General features: G+C 43.4%; 1 protein-coding gene across 2 annotated transcripts in view; it reads right to left on the bottom strand.

Moving 5' to 3' along the window:
• The window catches only part of LOC135524184 (G1/S-specific cyclin-D2), a 208996-nt gene that overhangs the window by 103577 nt on the left and 79758 nt on the right, over positions 1-25661 (bottom strand). For both annotated transcript variants that reach the window (XM_064951489.1, XM_064951490.1), the window contains exon 2: positions 22187-22468. The gene's annotated coding sequence lies outside the window, so the exon portion shown is untranslated. The remainder of the gene's footprint in view (positions 1-22186; positions 22469-25661) is intronic.

Raw genomic sequence — 25661 nt, 5'->3', positions numbered from 1 at the left:
ATTGTCTATATCTTAAAAACTAATGAAAACATATATTTTCTTTCTGGTCTTAATTTAAGGTTAGGGTTAACAGTGTGGTTAAGGTTGGGTTTAAAATCAGATTTTATGACTTTGTGGCTGTGCCAGCTAATGACCTATTGGCAAATGTACAATCACTGAATAAAAAACTGGATGAGCTCCATCCTATCAATGAGACTTGAAGAACTGTAACATGCTATGATTCTCCGAGTCGTGGCTGAACAACTACATGGATAATATATATTTAGCTGATTTTTCTATGCATCGTCAAGACAGTATGGCAGCATCGGGTAAGGTGAGGGGGAGGGGTGCGTCTCTTTGTTAACAACAGCTGGTGCGCAATCTCTAATATTAAGGAAGTCTCAAAGTTCTGCATGCCTGAGTTAGAATACCTCATGGTAAGCAGTAGACCATACTATTTACCAAGAGAGTTTTCACCTATTTTTTTTGTAGCTGTCTATTTATCAACGCAAACCAATGCTGGCACTAAGATCGCACTCAATGAGCTGAATAAGGCCATAAGCAAACAAGAAAATGCTCATCGAGAGGCAGCGCTCCTAGTGGCTGGTGATTTTAATACAGGGAACTGAAATCCATTTTACCTCATTTCTACCAGCATGTCACTTGTGCAACAGAGGAGACAAAACTCTAGATTACCTTAGTCCACACACAGAAACGCATACAAAGCTCTCCCTCGCCCCCATTTAGCAAATCTAACCATAACTCTATCCTCCTGATTCCTGCTTACAAGAAAAACAACCCAGTCTGTAATATCTACATGTTTCAAGCAGACTACCATTTCCCCTGTGCCCAAGAACGCCAAGGTAACCTGTTCAAATGACTATCGCCACATAGCACTCACATCTGTAGCCATGAAACCAGATCATTCCAGACACCCTGGACCCACTTCAATTCGCATACCGCCCCAACAGATGCACAGATGACGCAATCTCCATTGCACTCCACACTGCCGTCTCCCACCTGGACAAGAGAAACACATATGTGAGAATGCTGTTAATGAATTCTGGACATCCTGATGGGCTGCCCCCAGGTGGTGAGGGTAGGCAACACATCCGCCACACTGACCCTCAGGAGTGCGTGCTTAGTCCCCTCCTATACTCCCTGTTCACCCATGACTGCGTGGCCGCACACTACTCCTGACGAAACAACGGTGGAAGGCCAGCCTATAGGGAGCCTAGAGGCCTGGCATTGTGGTGCCAGGACAGCAATCTCTCCCTCAATGTCAGCAAGACAAAGGAGCTGATCGCGGACTACAGGAAACGAAGGAACCGGAGGGCTGAGCACACCCACATTCACATCGACGGGGCGGTAGTGGAGCGGGTAGAGAGCTTCAAGTTCCTTGGTGTCCACATCACTAAGGAATTATCCTGATCCACACACACCAACACTATCGTGCAGAGGGCACGGCAATGCCTCTCCCCCTTCAAGGAGGCTGTGGAGTGGTTGAAAAACAGGTTTGAATGACTCCAACCTACAGTAAGTGTATGTAAACGTCCGACTTCAACTGTATAATCATACATTACATAGTTTTCCTTCAAAAGTCTGAGATCTTGTGAAAACTGCCAGAGCCACTGTTTTAATATAGAGAGGGTATCGAGAGAGGTAGAACAGTGGGGTTTCATATCGTATGTCTTACGTTTCCATGTCTCTGACATTCCTGCTTCCCTGAGCCGAACATTCCCATCCATCGTCATGCACAGGCCATACATTACAACAGTTCCACCCAGAGTCCCTGCCAACGCCACCCACCCAATGAATGACCATACAATACCAGGATTCTTACTCCCTCTCATAAAGAGTGAAGTATTCAATCCATCCCTGAAAAATAACACTAAAACCCAAGTCCCAGGTAACTCAACAGTATCGTCGGCCAAGCAGGATATTGGAGCAGCTGATCCTAACAGCTGATAAGCTGACTGCGGTGTTCTCCTAATGTGAGCCACCCTTCATGAATGTCTCAATAGCCTCTACAACCCCAGTGCAGGCCCAGACCCAAACCTCTGCTCTGGGCTTCCTATCCTCTCGCAACCTACCTACCGGCAGGCAGGGTTCAACTGAAACAAAGGAAAACAAGCCGGCCTGTGTCTGTAACCGGTACCATCTGCTTCTGGTTATTCAGCAGTGGGGTCTGTGGGGTCTGTGCAGTGGAACAGGGGTGCATACTGACCTCCAAACCTGGGGGCCGGAAGAGCCGCCCTGAGCTGAGAGCCCAACACATATGTATGCATGCACACGCATGCACACACACATACACACAAGCGCAGTCTGGAAGTGTTAGAGTGATTCCTCATGGAACTAGAACCAAAAAAAGCTGTTTTGTATTTATGAAATGTAATCCACAAAAGGGTCCTTTAGAGGAAGGCTTTTGTATAATTTGTATCTTCAAGCATAATTAAGAAATAATTCAAATGTGGCATTTTGTCCTTTTCGGTAGGTGCAACAAAGCCAATATGTGTCATATGAAGCGTTACAGTACCTCTTACTGTGTAATGAGTAGTAATCTGATTTCAATTACAATTTTACTTTGTAAAATATACAAGTTTTGATGTGGCAAAATGTTGAACATAATACTATAGGGGCAAGTCAAAGTTCCAGAGTGGGATCTCCACCAGTTTTAAAGTTATGACTAATTTAATACGTATAAATTGAGATAGTGTGCAATGTAACTAAGCCCTCCATTTACTTATATCACTGCACATCCTATAAATCACCAACAGAGGGTGACCATTTTGAATCCATTTTCAAATTCACTCTGTTGGTAATGTTGACAAATTGGATCATATCTTTAAAAGTAGCAGAGATCCCACTCTGGAACTTTGATATGCACCTAGAATAAATTATGATCAACGAAAAACAGTTGAAGTCGGAAGTTTACATACACCTTAGCCAAATACATCTAAACTCAGTTTGTCACAATTCATGACATTTAATCCTAGTAAAAATTCCCTGTCTTAGGTCAGTAAGGATCACCACTTTATTTTTAGAATGTGAAATGTCAGAATAATAGTAGAGAGAATAATTTATTTCAGCTTTGATTTCTTTCATCACATTCCCAGTGGGTCAGACATTTACATACACTCAATTAGTATTTGGTAGCATTGCCTTTAAATTGTTTAACTTGGGTCAAACATTTCGGGTAGCCTTCCACAAGCTTCCCACAATAAGTTGGGTGAATTTTGGCCCATTCCTCCTGACAGAGCTGGTGTAACTGAGTCAGGTCCGTAGGCCCCCTTGCTCGCACACGCTTTTTCAGTTCTGCCCACAAATGTTCTATAGAATTGAGGTCAGGGCTTTGTGACGGCCACTCCAATACCTTGACTTTGTTGTCCTTAAGTAATTATGCCACAACTTTGGAAGTATGCTTGGGGTCATTGTCCATTTGGAAGACCCATTTGCGACCAAGCATTAACTTCCTGACTGATGTCTTCAATATATCCACATAATTTTAATTCCTCATGATGCCATACATTTTGTGAAGTGCACCAGTCCCTCCTGCAGCAAAGCACCTCCACAACATGATGCTGCCACCCCTGTGCTTCATGGATGGAATGGTGTTCTTCGGCTTACAATCCTCCCCCTTTCTCCTCCAAACCTAACAATGGTCATTATGGCCAAACTGTTCTATATTTGTTTCATCAGACTAAGGGACATTTCTCCAAAAATTATGATCTTTGTCCACATGTGCAGTTGCAAACCGTAGTCTGGCTTTTTTATGGCGGTTTTGGAGCAGTGGCTTCTTCCTTGCTGAGCGGCCTTTCATGTTATATCGATATAGGACTAATTTTACTGTGGATATAGATACTTTTGTACCTGTTTCCTCCATCATCTTCACAAGGTCCTTTGCTGTTGTTCTGGGATTGATTTGCACTTTTTGCACCGAAGTATGTTCATCTCTAGGAGACAGAACGCGTCTCCTTCCTGAGCGGTGTGACGGCTGCGTGGTCCCATGGTGTTTATACTTGCGTACTATTGTTTGTACAGATGAACGTGGTACCTTCAGGTGTATGGAAATTGCTCCCAAGGATGAACCAGACTTGTGGAGGTCTACAATTGTTTTTCTGAGGTCTTTGACCATATGTCCAGCAAAGAGGCACTGCATTTGAAGGTAGGCCTTGAAATACATCCACAGGTACACCCCCAATTGACTCAAATGATGTCAATTAGCCTATCAGAAGCTGTGAAGACTTACAGAAAACGTTTGACCTCTGTCATTGCCAACAAAGGGTATATAACAAAGTATTGAGATAAACTTTTGTTATTGACCAAATACTTATTTTCCACCATAATTTGCAAATAAATTCATTAAAAATCCTACAATGTGATTTTCTGGAATTTTTTCTCATTTTGTCTGTCATAGTTGAAGTGTACCTATGATGAAAATTACAGGCCTCTCTCATATTTTTAAGTGGGAGAACTTGCACAATTGGTGGCTGACTAAATCATTTTTTGCCCCACTGTATATATATTAGCCAAATCAAAAAATATTTTATTTTCAATATTGATGTTTATATTTTTTTATATGAATAAAATGTATGCAAGAAAATTGTTATTGAAATCAAAATACTCATATTACAGAGCATGCGGTAAAGCTTCATGTGACACCGATTTATGCTTTGTAGCACCTACAGATGAAACATTATGGAGTCTTAAAAAGAGTCCTGCTAAGGCCAAAATGTCACAAATAATCCAACTTCAATGAATTCTTTCTCAATTATGGTTTAAAAGCATACTTCAGCAATGAAGCCCTTGATCTACTTCCCCAGAGTGAGATGAAATCATGGATGCCATTTGTGACTCTTTTCAGGAAACAAGGCATATGCCGCACGTCACTACTTCCGAGTGGCGCAGCAGTCTAAGGCACTGCATCTCAGTGCTAGAGGCATCACTAAAGACCCTGGTTCAATCCTGGGCTGTATCACAACCAGCTGTGATTGGGAGTCCAATAAAGAGGAGCGCAATTGCCCCAGCGTCATCAGGGTTAGGGTTTGGCCAGGGTAGGTCGTCATTGTAAATAAGAATTTGTTCTAATCTGACTTGCCCAGTTAGATAAATGTTAAATGAAACAAAAATACAATTTACAATGCGGCATTTGAACATAAACATCAACATGCTTTTTTTTGCAGAAATGCCTTCTGGAACATATTAACTTTCATGTGCCTTAATAACAAACTTCCATAAATCAAATAAAATTGTTAAATTAGCCATGATTGGCTGAGCTAATGGATGGGCTGGACATGCCAGGAGATGAGTTTGGATTGGTCTGCCATGTAGCATGCTTCTGTCTATAACGTGAGCTGTTCAGTATGTGTGGACAGTCCTGTCTATAGCGCCGTTTTTGAAAGGCATAACATTAGCCATCGAGAACTAGAAAAAATGTCCTACTTTTCTCAACCATATTGATGCCCTGGATGTATGAGGCACTATCAACAGGTCAGTTGGAAAAAGTTATGGGCTACTTTCTGCACACGCCACGGTTAGTGTGAACCGGAGTGACTTGACATAACGCTGGCCAAAAAAGATGTAGCTACAAACAGAACAGAGTTAAATGGTTCCAGTCTGCCGTGAAGCATTCATCTGTGTATACGGGTAAGAGTGTAGCTATATTTTCAGATATACTTTTCTAATTTTGAAAAAAAGTGATAACACATTTCCTCATAATGAGGTCATTTCCTGCCCCCATCATGCAGCTGGGTCTGCCTATGGCCCAGTTCAGGGTTTGAAACATACCGTTACGGTAACATAATTACAGTCAAGACCAAATATCGTACCGAATGATACTCTCTAGAAAGGAACTGGGCCATGGATCTTCTCACATGACCTTTAGACACACTTACAATAGCTGAGACATACTTCCCAATTGACTGATGTGGGGATTTTACACAGTCTGATATACAAAATGATACGGAAAAGAAATCAAAAGAAGAGGTGGTACTGTAGGAGTAGAGGTTCAGAGGGGAAAGGAAGTTATTTATTTCCATTCTCTTATAACAATGAGGTGGGAGATTCTCCAACCAAGGCTGAAGATTGAAAACCCAATGCAAATGACAACCACAAAATAAATACTGTAAGAAGCCCATCAAATGAAATTGTGAGAAAATCTCCCTATAAGCACAATAAGTAACATATTTGACTTTGGCTCTCTCTTCACTTACGTAACGGCAAGGGAACACAGTATTGTTGATATTTAGTTTAGGCAAGGGACGTTATCAATCATGGTGAATTGACTTGTTGTATAGCAACAGCAAGTGTTTTGAATTTGACAGAAATTGGGCAACTGGATTTATATTCATTATTCAGGAATGTGACGGAGAGAAAAGGGAGAATAATAACCCAACATTGCTTGGGAATCGTCAAACAGTGTGAACTCTCTCAGTGTTCCTCCAGCAGAGATTCTGAGGGGGTAGCTGAAATGTCAGAGAGGAATCAAAATAGAAACTATGAATTATGGATTGTGCTATCATTTACATGCATGATTCTGAAAGTCTACAGAAAGTCTAGGACAAAAATACACTGGCTCCACATAGCTAGTGCCGGATCAATAGTTACAATTTTGATATAACTTCAGACACTTATAAACAAGCACCTACACACTCATAGCATCATTGTTTCCATCTTTTTAAAGGGAGCGTAGCCTAGCTGTCCCTTGCCCAAGGCTGCTGACTTGCAGTTTGCCTCTGGCAAGGACTACAAACAGATTCCTGCTTCCAGAACTCTCCTTTGACCCTCATTCAACCGTGGGGGCAGGTTCAACATGTGGGTCAGTGTTTTCAGGGAGAAGAGAGAGGGCCTGCTACTGGCTGAGCTTGGGCAGACAGGCACAAACTAACTGGACCGCACTTCCTGACAAGGCCCTGCCTCTTCTCTCTGACCATGATACGGTGTTGCGTCATACGCCTCGCCACGCAACACACACGTCAACAGCACCCACTGTCACCACAGATCACAGTGCTCAAAGGGCTTGTACAAGCCACAAGAAAAACAATAATAACATGCCAATAATAACACTGGTTACCCATGTGCAGAAAGCATAAGGCAGTCAGAAGGGTGGCAATTAGTTGATGTTAAAAATATGTAGCCTTGTGAGGAATTTGAGTCATTACTCATGCTGAGCTAAGCAGACTGGAGGCCTGGCACTTTTTCAGACGGGACCTTTGATTTAAGAGATTGGACTCACATGATGACTGGACTTACATTCTTTTCCATCACAGGAATACCATCTTTGATTGATTTTGATTAGGCCTATTGCATTTTTTTCTCTTGATCCCCTAAATATGTACCATTTAAGTTCTATTGCTGAGCTCCCACAGATAATTAAATGTTCATTTATCCACTAAAAGTTGTTTTAGAGAATTTAGTAGTATGTCCAACCGGCCTCACAACCACAGACCATGTGTAACCATGCCACCTGCGGAATTGTCTGAGACCAGCCACCCGGACAGCTGATGAAACTATGGGTTTGCACAAATGAAGAATCTCTGCACAAACTGTCAGAAACCGTCTCAGGGAAGCTCATCTGTGTACGTGGCATCCTCACCAGGGTCTTGACCTGCTAAAAATGTCCCAGTTTTTCCATGGCCTGCATACTCACCAGACATGTCACCCATTGAGCATGTTTGGGATGCCCTGGATTGACGTGTACAACAGCGTGTTCCAGTTCCCACCAATATCCAGCAACTTCGCACAGCCATTGAAGAGTGGGACAACATTCCACAGGCCACAATCAACATCCTTATCAACTCTATGCATAGGAGACATGTTGCACTGCATGAGGCAAATTGTGGTAACACTAGATACTGACACATTTTTTTGTCCACCCCCTACTTTTTAAAGGTATCTGTGACCAACAGATACATATATGTATTCCCAGAAATCCATAGAATAGGGCCTAATTTATTTATTTCAATTCACTGATTTCCTTATACGAACTGCAAAATCCTTGAAATTGCTTTATGTGGGTTTTACATTTTTGTTCTGTGTAGTTAGATGTTGTACCTATGAAAAAGGGACACTGTTACGTTAAGCAACAACAGGGTGAGACATCCAATGTTCAGACATGGATGGCCATGATTGGCCTCAAAGAGACAAAGTTACTCATGAGGATGATTCCTCTTTTGTTCCGTCTCTGTCACCTAATCAATTTTCTTTGGCATGTGCTAAATAAAGTCATAAAGTGGTACTAATGTTTTAATACAGTGCCATGTGTCTGTGGCACGATTATGTCCCCCTGTCCCTGGTGTCCCCCACTGGCGCCCCTCATCAGCCAGGCAGAGGACCAACAGTTGACCCATGGCTGGACAAGAAAGAGCAGAGAAGAGAGGAGCAAAAGAAGAGACCAAAAAGCGAAGGTTTGGAGGAGGAAGATAGGGCAGGTGGCGGCGGCAGAGAAGAAGAAGGAGTGACAAGAAAGGAGGACAGCGAGGCAGAAAGACCCTTCAGTCAAACAGTCCTCCCACGGCGCCTCTCTGACAGCAACACTTTCCCTTTTCAAATCCCCAAAAACCACAAGAAAAGCATCCTGGAGGAAAGAAGAAGAAACAGAAGGAGAAGGGGTGTAAAAAGTCTGCCCATCTGAAGGACTGCTGGGCTCAGCAAGTTAGCGATTACTGATTAGCCAGTTTGGTCCTGCAGTGTGGGGAGGCCTGCCTGTCTGTCCTTGGCTTGGAAAAACAACATCAAAGGGAGCCGGCTGTTTTGTGAAGGGGACTTGAAAGCGCGCTAGCTATCGGAGACATAAGCCTTATCAATGGCTGGTGCACTAGAGTCGAGCTATATGAAGCAACAAGGGCACAGCGTTTCCAGCAGAGAGATAACCGGGTGCATACCTTGGTCCCCATTTGCATGTACCACGGCAACGGGGGAAACAATATAAGGCCAGGAGGAGGGGAAAATTGAATCCTAATTTTTTCTCTCCCAAAGATGGCAGGGTGGGTAGTGGTGCCAGGCGAGCTCCAAATGCCAGTCAGTCACTATGGCCTGCCTGCCTGCCAGGTGGGACTGGCACAGGACTGCTGTGACCGGCGTTATAGATCTGTCACATCTGCTGAGCCGTGCTGTCCTGTCCTTGGGCGACACATATCAGATCCTCTCCAGGAAAAACAACTCGCTAACTCTGACTGGGGTCAGTCAGTATAGAGCCTGGAGAGAAGAGCTTTCTCTCGCTCTTAAGCTTTCTATCAGAAACGTGTCGCATCTGGCTTTTACAGTTTGTAGCCTACACTCACTGCTGATCTGGATAGGGGCTCAGGTCAATAAGTGCAAATAGATCTTTCAATCATTTAAGAGGCCACCGTGGCACTGTGGGAGAAATCCTATGTTGGGGAGTTAAGGGAGATTTTTCCATTGGGCTCAAACCACCCGGCTAATCTGTTTAACTTGAGTCAGTGGAAAAAGTCAGGTCTAAAGGGGAGAGCGAATGATAGTGCATTTTGATAGCGACAGAGTGAGACATGCGATAACATTCGGAAAAGCCCTGTTGTTACTTCAAAGCCACTGGACCAGACCACCCCCACCCTCCCACCTCTCTGTATTTGTGCCCATTGATTTTTGGTGGTAAGGTCATAATGAACAGCTGCAGATCGACCTGATCATTCAGTGCAGAGGGTCATTCCCATGTGTATTGTACAGCCGGGAGAGGGAACATCAGCTACATGATAGCCTGTAAACTAGGTCCATGTGCTAATAACCTATGACACTGTATCACGGTCACCTGGCCGTGACGTAACTTACCGTACAGTCATTTCTCTGTTGCGATCACTCAACATCTAAACAGTCAATGCTGTGGCTTGCTGCTTGTACATGTACAAAAATGTGGCTAGGATAACCTGAGAGAAAAGGAGCTCATGACAAGTAAGGTGAAAGGCCGCTTAAAAACGGCCTAAAACTGACAGTGATTGGAACAACAGACTTCATTCACGTGCGGGTTTTGAACGCTGTTACACATCCAGTGCCACTATTTTTTCCTACGCTAGCCAACATGTCTTCAGAAATCACAATCAGAAATAAATGTAAAGGTCAAACTTGTTTTCCATAAACTTCAATTTATCTTTCCCAAAACATGAATTCAAAATGTCACGTTGACATCCAGAGGTTGCCGGTGATATTTGCTGTATTTGCGGTGCACAAACATCCAGATCAAAGTGCAACAAATGAGCACGATCCCAAACAAACACAACCCACTCTCCTCTACGGACCAAAAGGAGCAACATCACCACCTTCAGTGCTTTTCCCTCACTCAGCTGACTGGCTGGCACACATTAGAGGGGCCAAAGTCTAGACGGGGGGGAGGAAGGAAAAAACACATCGAAGGTCCCTCACTGCAATACCTTCCCACTGTACACCTGATAAAGCCCTCCGAGCATGAGAATGCAGGAGAGGGCATTCAGTAGCCTTTGATCGCTATGGTTGCATTGTAGACCATATCCACATTCTTCAGGTGGCTCAGTAGAAATACAGTATTGGCAGTAGGAGTCAGATCTATTGTTGTTCTATTTGTATCAAAGGGCTAGAGGCTATATAAAAAAGAATAACTAACTGCCTGGCCACCCCAGAGCTCAAACCTCTCCTAGTGTACTCTGAGGCCCTCTTTCACCCATTTGCACATGATTTGGATTGGTATTTTTAATTTCTTAGGGCTGCAATCCCGTTAACGTGATCGATATGACAACAGCCAGTAAAAGTGCAGGGCGCCAAATTCAAAACAACAGAAATCTCATAATTAAAATTCCTCAAACATACATGTATCTTATACCGTTTTAAAGGTAATCTTGTTAATCCCACCACAGTTTCCGATTTCAAATAGGCTTTATAGCGAAAGCACCACAAACGATTATGTTAGGTCACCACCAACTCACAGAATAATTCAGCCATTTTTCCAGCCAAAGAGAGGAGTCACAAAAAGCACAAATAGAGATAAAATGAATCACTAACCTTTGATGATCTTCAACAGATGACACTCATAGGACTTCATGTTACACAATACATGTATGTTTTGTTTGATGAAGTTCATATTTATATCAAAAGCTCTCAGTATACATTGGCGCGTTACGTTCACTAGTTCACTAGATATTGCAGAGAGCCACATCATTTTACAGAAATACTCATTATAAATGTTGATAAATACAATTGTTAGACATTGAAATATAGATATACCTCTCCTTAATGCAACCACTGTGTCAGATTTCAACAAAACTTTACGGAAAAAGCAAACCATGCAATAATCTGAGACGGCGCTCAGAAAATAAATTAAATTATCTGCCATGTTGGAGTCAACAGAAATCAGAAATCACATTATAAATATTCCCTTACCTTTGACAATCTTCATCAGAATGCACTCCCAGGATTCCTAGTTCCACAATAAATGCTTGATTTGTTCGATAATGTCCATTATTTATGTCCAAGTAGCTACTTTTGTTAGCGCATTTAGTACACAAATTCAAACGCTCCCGCAGGTCCATCCGAACGTCGGACGAAAACTTCAAAAAGTTATATTGCAGGTCGAAGAAACTTGTCAAACTAAGTATAGAATCAATCTTTAGGATGTTGTTATCATAAATCTTCAATAAAGTTCCAACCGGAGACTTCCTATGTCTGTAGAGAAGCCATGGAACGCAGGTCGCTATCATGTGAAATGTGCATGACCAGGACCTGGCTCTCTGCCATATCACTGACTCAAAGAGCTCCCATCCGGCTCCACAACATAGTAGAAGCTTCATTCAAGTTTCTAAAGACAGTTGACATCTACTGGAAGCCCTAGGAAGTGTAAATATATCCATATCCCACTGTGTATTCAATAGGGGCTGGGTTGAAAATCGACCAACCTCAGATTTCCCACTTCCTGTTTGGATTTCTTCTCAGGTTTTTGCCTGCCATATGAGTTCTGTTATACTCACAGACATTATTCAAACAGTTTTAGAAGCTTCAGAGAGTTTTATATCCAACACTAATAATAATATGCTTCTTTTAGCAACTGGGACTGAGGAGCAGGCCGTTGACTCTGGGCACCTCTGAGCACCATTCATCCAAGCTACTCAATACTGCCCCTGCAGCCATAAGAAGTTTTAAAAAACCATTCACACTCCATTACATCATGCAACGCAAAACAGAGAGAAATAGCTCCACATCATGTGGTCCTGTTTCTCTTGTACACCAGTCAGTTGAGTTAGACAGTATGGTAAGTCCAGCTATACCACGAGTGCTGAGTGTGGTGTTGGGAGCGACCGAGGCAGAGGCATATTGGACCGTGTAGGGAAAGAGGGGGATCAGAGAGGAGTTCAGACATCTCCGTCCCTCCATCCCTGAAGGGGGGAACCAGAGCGCTTTGTTTTGTCGTCGATGTCACCGCACTTAACTTCTAGTCAGTGGAGAAGCACTCCACTGTGCCTTATTCGATCAAGCCGCGTAGCCTGTGTGTGCCTCTCCTCCGACCATCACGCTGCGCTAATGGCTCCCACATCAAGCACCCAGTCGCCTCGGTCGCATATGACTTCCATGCTTCCCCATCCAAGTGGCCTTGCCGCCACAGGGCCAGTCAATTAGTAGCAAGTAGGGGAAAGGAGCACTGGCTACTGAGGGCCTCCCAGCAGGGTGCCTCTAACAGATTGGCCAGGGAAACAGATCTGTATTTACTAAAAGGCACATTCGGCAAGCACTGATAGTAATCTTACTTTAATTGAAGTGGTAAAGTGGGGATGTAAGGGCTGGTTGGTGTGTGGGGGGAGAGCAGGGTTGGGGGGAGGGCAGATCTTGACTCAATCACATCATTAGCCCCATAGAGTAGATCAGGGTCCAGATCATTGTTTCACTACACGTGTTCGGTACAGCGTTATGTTCTAGTTCCTCTGTTCCAGAGGAGGAGGCATACACACGGATGTGAGAGGAAAGAAAGTTTATTTGAGGGAAAAATAAACTGTTGGACCAGGCATTGTGTATGGCTGTGAATCGTCAGTACACTGGTGAGATGCCATCCTCCTCATTCCTCCACCGTTCTCTAGTTGCAGATTGAAATGTTTGATAAGCAATTATCTAGCCATATATGTATATACCAGATTCATTGATAGATGGATGTGTTACTACCCCACACCAAAAGGATTAAGTTGTATGTCATGATGTCTCCCTGTGATTTGGGCTGTATCTGATCCTCCCACAGATCTAATCTGAGTAACACACTGCAGTCCTGCAAAAGCACAGTACCTCTATGGTTTCTAGAGACAATGTGCAATGAGCAGCATATGGATTTGAGATACTGGCCTTTGGAAAGGCACAGCAGGAAATGTGATGCGGAGGTATTCTATTGAGCCCAATTCTCCGCCGTGGGGGGGACACATGGAGGCGGATATCAATGGTGGCCCGCTCAGTTCAGCTTCAGTCTGGAGCACAGTTGTTTGGCTAACTTCATCCCTCAGGGAAACAAATGGCAAATTGTACTTGGCCCAGTCCAACCGCTAATAACACAGAATGTATTTCTATGATTATTTTCTCTTAATGTAAAACAGCCCGTTGACTTCATTGTCTTCCTGCGCATTGAGGTCTGTTTACGTTTCCTATAGCATACTTGCGAAGTGACATGATTACTTTATTTGTCTTTTTGACATGGTTTAAATACAAAGACCCCCCCCCCCAAACTTCTCGGGTCCAGACATATTCTCCAATAGTGATGAAAAGAACATGTTCAAATGGACTTTAGGTGACATGCTTTATGACTTGTTATAAGCCTGAATGAGTCTTTATAATGTCTTATATGTCTTGCAGGGAATGTGCAAATACTGTAGGACACTTAAAGTGTGTAGCCTATGAACGTACACCCTCTGGTAACAGCTACACCTGTGTCAACCCACAGGAGAAGCCCTACCACAGGTGGAAAAATAAAACACATATTGTATTTCAAAAGCCAAATACTTGAGTCTTTTTAATACTCTACTTGGTCTAAGATGTCCCCACATGTTTCTAAATCTGTGATAGTAATGTGCATGTTCTTGCTCATCTTGATTCAAAGAGACCCGTAATTTGGAACGCTTTTACAATCCATCCGCTACCAGAAACATCCGGGGGGGAGGAATGCCATAAGATGAGCTCAAAAAAAGATAGCCAAGTACTACATGCTCTAAATGTTTGGATTGACGTTCATCCTCATAGCAAGTACCTTTACCAGTACAGTCCCTACTGACTTGTGTTGAGTCAATCCAAACAACGACCCCGTCATCATTTCATTCCCATCCAGAGTCCCCACGGGAGCACACATTGACAGTGGAGTTCACACATGCCACAGTATAGTGTGCTAAGTATAGGAGGCGTGGTGGGGGATACGATTAGAGCCAGGGAGCTTCAAAGGACCTTTCCAAAGGCAGGAAACGAACATGTCCGCCATTCGCCAATCATTAAAGTGCAGATGCTGAAGCTACTGTTCAAGTCTCCCCGACCACGATCAACACTCGAGCAGTAAAGCATGCCATGTTCTCTTGCTGCCATACTTGTGTGTGTCTAGTTAGTCTGTAGAATACTGCTGCCTGAAAATGGCTAAGAAACAACAACAAAAAGTGGGGGAGAAACTAAAGCGCAAATCAACTCAAACTCATCCCGGAAACCTTCTTGCCGGTTTAAATTGAACAGGGCCTCCCGGTACTAAACATTTTACAGGATATCCAAAAAAGCCTAAGCCTACAGAAAGACATGAATTTACGACCAATAGTTTTCATAATGTCAATGAACACACGGAAATACTATATTGGCCATGACGTCAAATTATAAGTTAAAATACCATAACCTCCTAGATATGCTATGCTCTTTTCACTCTTTCAAGACTTGTTACGCTGAGGTGCAGATCAAACGTGGTGGCTGGGGTGGATTATATCAGATTCCACGTTGTTACGAAGGCCTGCATTCATTTTCTGACATTTACAGTCCAGGCCCTGCCCTTGTGGGGGCCCCTCAGTGTCAGGCCGACAAAAAAATTAAAGAAAACCAAGAGCATCTGACTTCTATTGCTGAGTTTGCCGCACGTTCCGCTTAACCTCTGGTATTTTGACGAGGCGCACGGCGCCGTTACCAGAGCCTGTGCTGAAACGCACATGATGTCATTGAGGTTCCATCATTACAAAATACAGACGATTCAGCTCTGAATGGGCCGGGTCAGTTCCCACGCTAGTTTGGCAAAGTGCACTTTGGAGCAATAATGCAAAGAAACTCCTGGACAAGATTAAAGATTGGAGAGGCAGAAGAGAGGAAGAAACCAAAGAGAGGGAGAGACCAGAGAGAGGGAGAGAGAGACTTAAAAAAAAAAAAATAATCTCAATGGCTCTCATGTTACATTCTATATTGAAGCATCTGTCCATGAGGCCCTCTGCTCTCTCAGTCCTCAGAGGAGTCCCAAAGGCAGAAGGCAAACAAAGAGCAAATTAACTACTTCCTGTGGAGACTCTGCCAAAAGAGTGAGTTCTTTGGTGACAGCCTACATTTCCTTATACTTCAACATTTGCTGCCGTAATGAAAGGTGATGGACACATTGACACACGTTTTAAGTTGACTAAAATAGCTAGTGAAGTACTGAGATATCGAAAGCAAATGTTTAACTCTGTTCGCGTTGGTAATCTGACAAATTGTGCATTGTCATCAACGCTGCTGGTTTTTACAGCATGGCATTCCCTCTATGACAGGTTTACAGTGTGTGGGTATTACTGAATGTCCAGATACTGTACTGCCATCCAACGTGGACGCGCCATATCACAGAGCTTGTCTGAAAGGAATTCTTCACTTTAGACAAGGTGCACAGGTGATCTCACCAATCCGCTACCATATGCCCGTTCCCACGGCCACTCACATGGTGAGTTATAAATATAAAGCTTCCAATCAGATTGTACAAAGTCAGGGGAGATATAAGGGCAGCAATACAATTAAACTATCGAGAGCTTTGACACTGCAAGTGCTGCCCGGCAGAGGCAGGAATGTGCTCTTTGAACTATCTTTGTTTAACAGTGGAGCAGCATGCATGCGCTCAGCACGCCCTGCCTCTGCCTAATAGCAGACCCGCAGACCCATTCGCCCCCGGCACGTCAGACTCGGGCCACCGGGTCAGGGAGCTGGCATCTCACCCCTGGCACAAGTTGTTACCCTTGGTGGCGAGACGCTGACACTGGGCTCATGGGGAGCACCAGACAGACAGGGGCCTACCAAACAGCTTGTGACCATAACCAACAGTGGCAGGAACAATGAATGCAATTATTTACCAGAACACAGTCCAAGTCTCAGAGTCCTCCCCAGTCCCATCAAAGTCTGTTTACTTTGAGTCTTTTATGGGGGTGCATGGCGGGGCACTGACCTCTCCAGAGTCGGCAGGCTTTTTCAACTCCTCACTCGTCATGTTTTATCACCGTCACCCATGACAAGTGTCCAGCTGGACTCTTCATTAACCAAAAGTTCTTTTTTCAAGAACTCAAAATAAATCAAACCGAGTATAAGGCCAATTGCGTGAAAATAAACCCCAGTCAGTGTGAAATGAATAGGGGTTTCTTAAGCACAATGCTGAGGTAATGCGGAAAGATTCGCCACAGTTCAAACAATAATATGTGGTGAATCACTGCTTTCATGGGCTATTAGGAAGGAATTTATTTTTACTGCTGAGGACCCAGGATGAGCCAATGAGAAGCTGATAACGGTGGGGTTTTAGAGTTTGGGTCGAGCTCAGAGTTGAGTGTTTGAGTAGGCACTCACCACTACCTGTATAGCCAGGGACAGGCCCACCAGACTCACCTACAGGTGCGTTTCCACTGTGACACTCCTCCCTTGGGGAAAGACACTGCTCAGACCTCTCCTTCCCGTGCACTCCAGCTGAGCAAATAACATGCACAACGTGGAAGTTACTTTGGACCAGTGGATAGAATATAAAATAAACACCACCAAAGGCCTAACATGCTCCTCCACCTCCACTCAATGGATAGGCAAGACAGCACTCATTGCTCCTAATATCCGGAGCCTCAAAGCCCTTGACTGTTCCCCTTTCAGGCAGATGAAGAGAGCATAAAGTGTGGTCAGGAGGCTTGTCATAAACAATAAACAACAGATATCTTGTGCACGACCGTCTGTGTCAAGTGGCACACAAAGCCAAGCCGAGCATCTGAGAGGCGTCTGCTACTTTCCTCCGCCTTTGGTCTCCTCTTTGAATTGCATTGTGTGTGTGTGTGTGTGTGTGTGTGTGTGTGTGTGTGTGTGTGTGTGTGTGTGTGTGTGTGTGTGTGTGTGTGTTTGTGTGTGTGTGTGTGTGTATATGTGTGTGTGTGCAGCAACACAGGGCTCCTCTGTATTGTGTTCTGGAGCTGGCTGGAAGTAAAAGGCAGAATTATGAGTGGTGGGGGGCTGCCAGCACACTGTAGAACTGCAGGGAGCTCTCCCAGATCCCAGCTGCTCAAGCCTGGCTGAGAGCTCCAGGCGAGTGCCAGGCTTCCACGGCCCTCATGGTGTATGGCCAACAAGAGTGGGAGGAGTGGGAGGTAAACTGCAGAAAGAAATCCCCAAATAATGTCTGGGCCTATATAAAGCAAACCTCATGAGTCGTACAAGGCTGAGTCATACAAATATATATATATATATATATATATATATATATATATATATATATATATATATATATATATATATGCAGGGAAACTTTTATAGGGCAAAATGTTGAAATGTTCATAAAGCAAGTGTTCAAATACCAATTATTTAACTAAGCTGTTTCTTTTCTGATTAACTAGCAAGACTCCCTGCATCTAGTGAAGTGGTCCCTACAGTAGCAGATGTAGGCCAATGGCCTCTCTAGTCTATAGGGGCCAGCAGCACTGAGTAGAATCCAGTTTATCTGAAACTGTTTAATGCATTATTTGTCTAACAATCAAGAGGGAGAGTTTATTTTGCAGATAATTATAGCTTTTGTTGAGTTCGATGGGCTAGATAAGCCAGAGTTCCGAACCATTAACTAGTGTGCTTATTCTGGCAGGGTGTAGCTCAGAGCGTACCCAAAATGCTGGCAGACAGCTAGAGATCCCTGACATGAGGGGGTAAGATTTCATACAGTGCCTTTCAATACCTGGTGAAAGTACAGTTTGGGGATGCAAACGGATCTACACTCATATTCGTGGCTCGTCGCATTCCATTCATACAGTACTCCTCCTTTCACGCTATGCAACAATGCAACAATTCGATTACATATAGAGTATTGTGAATGGTGACATTGCCATCCTACTGTATACCTGTGTACAGTATGTGTGCAGCCTACAGTGAATGAGGATGATACAGTTTTAATGATGTTTGTAATAATAGCCCTACCTGGCTGATGCCTGTGGAATTCCCCCTACTGTCCTGCGTGTTGACCCAGGAATGGGCTGGTGATTATCATGGCCACTTGGCAGAGCGCAGTGCGTTTCCAGAGGTCCAGGGAGAATGGCTTGCCTTTGGAGCCAAGTAATCACAACAAGAACAGATCCCGCAGCAGCCAGTGCTTCTTTGTCCACTTCAGAGAGAGAAACTATTTTGGGCCTTGTGCACCGGCAGTAACCAGTGACCCACGGGTCACCCTGCGCTGCACTAATGTGTGCCGTGTTAGTCATTGTTCCCACCCAGGTCCCAGGGACAGGAAAGTAGTTTCATTATGATGAGGGACCAACTAATTTAAATGCACAGGCTGTTTCACCCCCTGGGCCAAAGGAAACACTGGACATACCATTAATGCATCATGACTATAATATCATCAGAGTACAATGCAGCCCAAAAATGCATCAAGGGCCAGGTGGGTATTAAATATTTCCACATAATTATATAGTCGTCCAATGAAAAAGTGTTCCTAGATGACACTTTCTCAAACTACACTGAAGGTCAGCATTTCTACTACAGGCCGTTTTCTTCTTTAATGGGGCCCAAAGGAGCTGGCCTTGGTACAAATACGTCTGCTTGACTGACTGCCCGCCTGTCCAGCCTGCAGGGCTCTACCTCTCCCAGGGGGCCCCAGGTGATGTCGTGCCTGCTCCTCTCCACCCTTCATATATCCTTAAATTCTTGGCCCTCATATTCCCAACTGCACCTTTGGCAAGCAGATCGCCACGCTCACTTCCTGTGTCAGAGTTATGACGTATTCCGCCCCTGTGTTTTCCGTGATTGGATCTTTCCTTTGGACACCTGGACTCTATTTGTAAAGCCAGCATGTGTCCGTGGAGAGCCATTTGGATTGCATTCATTACAACTGATGACTCTGTTCCTATCACCCTATTATTAAAACTACTAGCTACACTAGAGACTGGTGCAGTTGGATGTCTAGTGAAGACATCAAAACTATGAAATAACACATAGGGAATCACGTAGTAACCAAAAACAAATCAAAAATATATTTTATATCTGAAATTCTTCAAATAGTAACCCTTGCCTTGATGACATCTTTGCACACTCTTGGCATTCTCTCAACCAGCTTCACCTGGTATGCTTTTCCAACAGACTTGAAGGAGTTCCCACATATGCTGAGCACTTGTGGGCTGCTTTTCCTTCACTCTGCGGTGCAATTCATCCCAAACCATCTCAATTTGGTTGAGGTCGGGTGATTGTGGAGGCTAGGTCATCTGATGCAGCACTCCATCACTCTACTTGGCCAAATGGCCCCTATACAGCCTGGAGGTGTGTTTTGGGTCATTGTCCTGTTGAAAAACAAATGACAGTCCCACTAAGCCGAAACCAGATGGGATGGCTTAACGCTGCAGAATGCTGTGGTAGCCATGCTGGTGAAGTGTGCCTTGAATTCAAAATAAATCACAGACAGTGTCACCGGCAAAGCACCACCACATCATAACATCTCCTCCTCCATAATTTACGGTGGGAACCACACATGCGGAGATCATCCCTTCACCCACACAGTCTCACAAAGACACGGTGGTTGGAACCAAAAATCTCTAATTTGGACTCTGGACCAAAGGACATATTTCCACCGGTCTAATGTCCATTGCTCGTGTTTCTTGGCCCAAGCAAGTCTCTTCTTATTATTGGTGTCCTTTAGTAGTGGTTTCTTTGCAGCAATTCAACCATGAAGGCCTGATTCACACAGTCTCCTCTGAATAGTTGATGTTGAAATGTGTCTGCTACATAAACTCTGTGAATAATTTATTTGCGCTGCAATTTCTGAGGCTGGTAACTAATGAACTTATCCTCTGCAGCAGAGGTAACTCTGGGTCTTCTATTCCTGTGGCAGTCCTCATGAGAGCCAGTTTCACCAGGTTTTTGCGACAGCACAAACTTTGACAGCACAATCTGTCAAAGTTCTTGACATTTTCCGTATTGACTGACCTTCATGTCTTAAAGTAATGATGAACTGTAGCTTGGTCTTTTACTAAATAGTGCTATATTCTGTATACCCCCTACCTTGTCACAACACAACTGATAAGCACAAATGCATTAAGAAGGAAAGAAATTCCACAAATTAACTTTTAAGAAGGTACACCTGTTAATTGAAATGCATTCCAGGTAACTACCTCATGAAGCTGGTTGAGATAATGCCAAGAGTGTGCAAAGCTGTCATCATCAAGGCAAAGTGTGGCTATTTGAAGAATCTCAAATATAAAATATATTTTGATTTGTTTAACACTTTTTTGGTTACTACATGATTCCATGTGTGTTATTTCCTAGTTTTGATGCCTTCACTATTATTCTACAATGTAGAAAATAGTAAAAAGAAAGAAAGAAAGAAAAACCTTTGAATGAGTAGATGTTCTGAAATGTTTGACCGGTAATGTAGCTATACTGAAGAACAGAAGCAGCTCAATATTTCCCTACCAAAACACTGGAGTGTATAATCATAATCATGACTGCATTTCTGGCCCAGAAGGAATGGAGTAATTTCCCTGTACTCTCCACATCAGATAAGGTGAAACTGCCTGTGACTATGAACCATTAACTTCATTGATTTGCAAATTGAACCAGGGAGCCACTTCAGTGCATCTCTAGCTGTTGTAGTGGGATGCGGGTATCCTTGCCTCCAAGGTAGGGTACTGGTGATTTTTGTTGTTGTCATTTTCATCTCAGACCAATCATTGGACCAGAGATAGCTGACCTAGCAGACCTATTATCACTTTCACCTTAACAATCATCTTATCGTTACAATTCGTCAACAAAGGGGAGGATGCTAAGATGACAATTACAGGTGAATGAACTCCAGAGGATTTCTCGACATGCTGCATGTCAGTTCCTGCAGTCAAAACAGAACGTCCCCCATTTCAGTGGCAGAGCTGAATAGTTCAGTGACATATGTGTTGAGGCTCTGGTGACAGATCCCACGCCAAGCCACTTTTTCCTCCCTCTCTGCAGTTCCTAGTGATCTGGGTGATAAATGTCCCGACGCACAGGAGCATGGGAAAAACTCATTTCCTTCTTCCTTTGAAAAAACGCCCCTAGAGCCTCATTCAGTAGGCGTTGGGCAGTGGGTACAGACACAGAGACCAGAGGGGAAACAGGAAAGATAACCTTACCATAACGCCCACCCGACATGGCGCCAACCCAGATACTCACCTATTTGACAATGATTCTCTATAACGTTAAAGATATATACAGATGCGTTTGAATGTTAAGTTTGAGTGGTCTGACATTTGAGAGATGCTCGTGTCCACATCAAACCACACTGAACACTCTTGTGTATCACATCAAACCACACTGAACACTCTTGTGTATCACATCAAACCACACTGAACACTCGTGTATCACATCAAACACTGAACACTCTTGTGTATCACATCAAACCACACTGAACACTCTTGTGTATCACATCAAACCACACTGAACACTCTTGTGTATCACATCAAACCACACGGAACACTCTTGTGTATCACATCAAACCACACTGAACACTCGTGTATCACATCAAACACTGAACACTCTTGTGTATCACATCAAACCACACTGAACACTCTTGTGTATCACATCAAACCACACTGAACACTCTTGTGTATCACATCAAACCACACTGAACACTCTTGTGTATCACATCAAACCACACGGAACACTCTTGTGTATCACATCGACCCACACTGAACACATTATAATGAACAACATGATAACGGAGTTTAGAAACACTCATCTGCATACACAACGGACGTTCGTTGACTGCCATAGAGGTGGGTATACTTTAAGTAGCAGTTGTTGTACCTACACAAAGCTGCTGTTCACAGGTGGGATCCTGTCTTCACTGGGCGATGCAGCACTGTTGATGACATCATTCAGGTTGGCCAGACCTTTCGTCTGCACCGTCGGTCAAGGGACTAGCGTCACGGTAGGAGTGACCTCACCTGCTGGAAGACAATGGCCTGACCGAGGCCAGAGGGCTGACCATCTCTTCTGATGCTCTCCTCCTCCTTTTGGAGAGATAGGTAGACCTTGGCACCATGGCCTGGTCTGTGTTGCGTATTTGAGCATCTCTCTCATTGAATGATCTCTGCAAGATAAGAACATGAAAAACACATTTAGGGAAATTGAAGAGAACATTGTTTGGATAGAAAAGTGAACAGTTTTTGCCTAGCGTAACAATTTCCCATTAGAAGAGATGAGAAAAAAGAAGAAAGGCTCTGACGAAAGCCTTGAGGCCGATACGTAAAGCTTAATAAAGAGCAGTGATACTAGCAAGAGCAGTGTACTGGGTTTTTCTTATTCAACTGTTACCAGGCACCTGCGACTGAAATGACTGCAACACTCAACAAAGGGCTGCAGTTAGTTTCAGAGTGGGTGACAAGGAAGAAGCTCACCCAACATTTTTCTAAAACTAAAAGCACTGTATTTGGAACAAAACACTCACTAAACCCTAAGCTTCAACTATATCTTGTAATAAATAATGTGGACATTGAGCAAGTTGAGATGACTAAACTGCTTGGAGTAACACTAGATTGTAAACTGTCATGGTCAAAACATATTGATGCAGTAGTAGCTAAGATGGGGAGAAGTCTGTCTATAATAAAGCAATGCTCTGCCTTCTTAACAGCACTATCAACAGGGCAGGTCCTACAGGCCCTAGTTTTGTCGCATCTTGACTGCTGTTCAGTCGTGTGGTCAGGTGCCACAAAAAAGACTTGCAATTGGCTCCGAACAGGGTAGCACGGCTGGCCCTTGGATGTACACAGAGAGCTAATATTAATAATATGCATGTCAATCTCTCCTGGCTGAAAATGGAGGAGAGATTGACTTCATTACTACTTTTATTTATGAGAGGAATTGACATGTTGAATGCACCGAGCTGTTTGTCTAAACTACTGGCACACAGCTAGGACACCCATGCATACCCCACAAGACATGCCACGAGAGGTCTCTTCACAGTCTCCAAGTCCGGAACAGACTATGGGAGGCACACAGTACTAAATAGAGCCATAACTACATAGAACTCAATTCCACATCAAGTAACTGACGAAAGCAGTAAAATTAGATTTAAAAAACAGATTAAAAAACACCCTATGGAACAGAGGGGACTGTGAAGCAACACAAACATTGGTACAGACACATGCAAACACACACACACACACACACACACATACACGCGCGCACGCGCTAACATACGCACTATACATAAACATGGATTTATTAATGTAGATACGTGGTAGTGGTAGAGTAGGGGCCTGAGGGCATCCAGTGTGTTGTGAAATCTGTGAGTGTATTGTAATGTTTTAAAATTGTATAAACTGCCTTCATTTTGATGGACCACAGGAAGAGCAGGGGGATCCATAATAAATACAAAATACAAATACCTGCAACAAAGATGTGCGAGTGCCATTTGGATTTTGAATCCCAGCTAGAAGAGATCAAATCCAACGTACCGTGCATTCAGAAAGTACTCAGACCCCTTGACGTTTTTCACATTGTTCCGTTACAGCCTTATTGTAAAATGGATTACATTTGTTTTTTTTCTCATCGATCTACACACAACACCCCATAATGACAAAGCAAAAACTGGTTTTCGAAATGTATAAAAATGTACTAAAATACAAAAAACTGAACTATCACATTTACATTAGAATTCAGACCCTTTACTCAGTACATTGTTGAAGCACCTTTGGAAGCAATTACAGCCTTGAGTCTTCTTGGGTGTGACGCTACAAGCTTGGCACACATGTATTGGGAGTTTCTCTCATTCTTCTCAGCAGATCCTCTCAAGCTCTGTCAGGATGGATGGGGAGCGTTGCTACACAGCTATTTTCAGGTCTCTCCAGAGATGTTCGATCCGGGCTCTGGCTGGGCTCCTGCTTTGTCTTTTCTGTGTGCTTAGGGATGTTGTCCTGTTCCCGCATCCAGTGCAGGCGGGAGGGATTGTTAATTGCGCTACCGACCTGCCCCTAATCAAAACAAAACAAAACGGCCTAAACCCAGCCATCAGAAAACACAGAAAATGTAACATTTTTTCAGTGTGTCAATCACTCTCGAGTCATCTGGGACCCACGAGCTAAGCCCAAGGGACTACTAGGGGGGCACTTGAACATTCGTAGTGTCATTCCAAAAAGTGATCAAATTCAACATCTACTCACAGACTCCAACCTTGACTTTCTCTGCCTCTCAGAGACGTGGCTCCATAAACACTCTCTATATGCTGCTTTGATTGTGCCTGGCTACAATGTTTTCAGGAGAGACAGGATTGAAGGAAGAGGAGGGGGTGTGATGATTTACATTAAAGAACATATCCGATGTAAACAAATTGAGTGGTCATGTGATAATGAACTAGAATGTATCGGCCTGAAAGTTACACTGTCTCCACAAATGTCTTTTACCCTCATTGGAATGTATAGGCCACCTTCCACCAAAAGTGTGTTTTTTGATCAGTTTAATACCATGCTTAGGGAATGTGATTTTGGGAAAGAGGTCATCTTAATGGGAGATTTTAACATTAGGAAAACCCTCAAACGGATCACTAATACCTTTGATCTTACACAGCTAGTTAAAGGGCCAACCAGGGTGACTTGTTGCTCTAAAACACAGATTGATTTGGTGTTCAGTAATAAACCAGAGAGAGTGACTAAATCATTCAATATGGTTACTGGGCTGTCTGATCATAATCTGACACTTATAGCCAGAAAGCTGTCTAAGAGCAGGTTTAACCTCTCTACTGTTAGAAAGCCGGATCAACTCAGAATACCTAAGAGTGAATTAAACTATTTTGAAAAAGCAATTAAGGGAATAAACTGGAATGATCTCTTGTCCTATACAGACGTGGAAGCTGATAGTCAGGTTTTTCTATCCACAATCCAGACTACAATAAATGGCTTCCTAAAGAAAATCAAATCCAAACCTGGCCAAAAGAGCACTCTTCATTGGCTAAATGGAGAAATCTGGAAATTGATGAAAGAACGAGATTATGCTCTAAAAATAGCCCTAAAATCTAAATTAGAGCATGACAGACGTTGGTTTACCATGTTGAGAAATAAGGTGATGAAAGAAATCAGACAGGCCAAGGCAAACTTTTTTATTAACATAATTGGTGAAGCAAAGGGAAATTCTAAATTGATATGGGAGAATCTAAAAAAGTTAACAGGGAAAGACCATAATAACACTGCAAAAAGACTAGAAATCATGGTGAATAACAATCTAACACAGGATGCAGTCGAAATACCAATAGCCTTCAATTCCTACTTTATTGACTCTGTCAGGGCACT

This window comes from Oncorhynchus masou, chromosome 31 (genome assembly GCF_036934945.1).
Source record: "Oncorhynchus masou masou isolate Uvic2021 chromosome 31, UVic_Omas_1.1, whole genome shotgun sequence".
Lineage (NCBI taxonomy): Eukaryota > Metazoa > Chordata > Actinopteri > Salmoniformes > Salmonidae > Oncorhynchus > Oncorhynchus masou.
The sequence above is the reverse complement of the archived record's forward strand: the minus strand, read 5'-3'. Positions and strand labels throughout refer to the sequence as shown.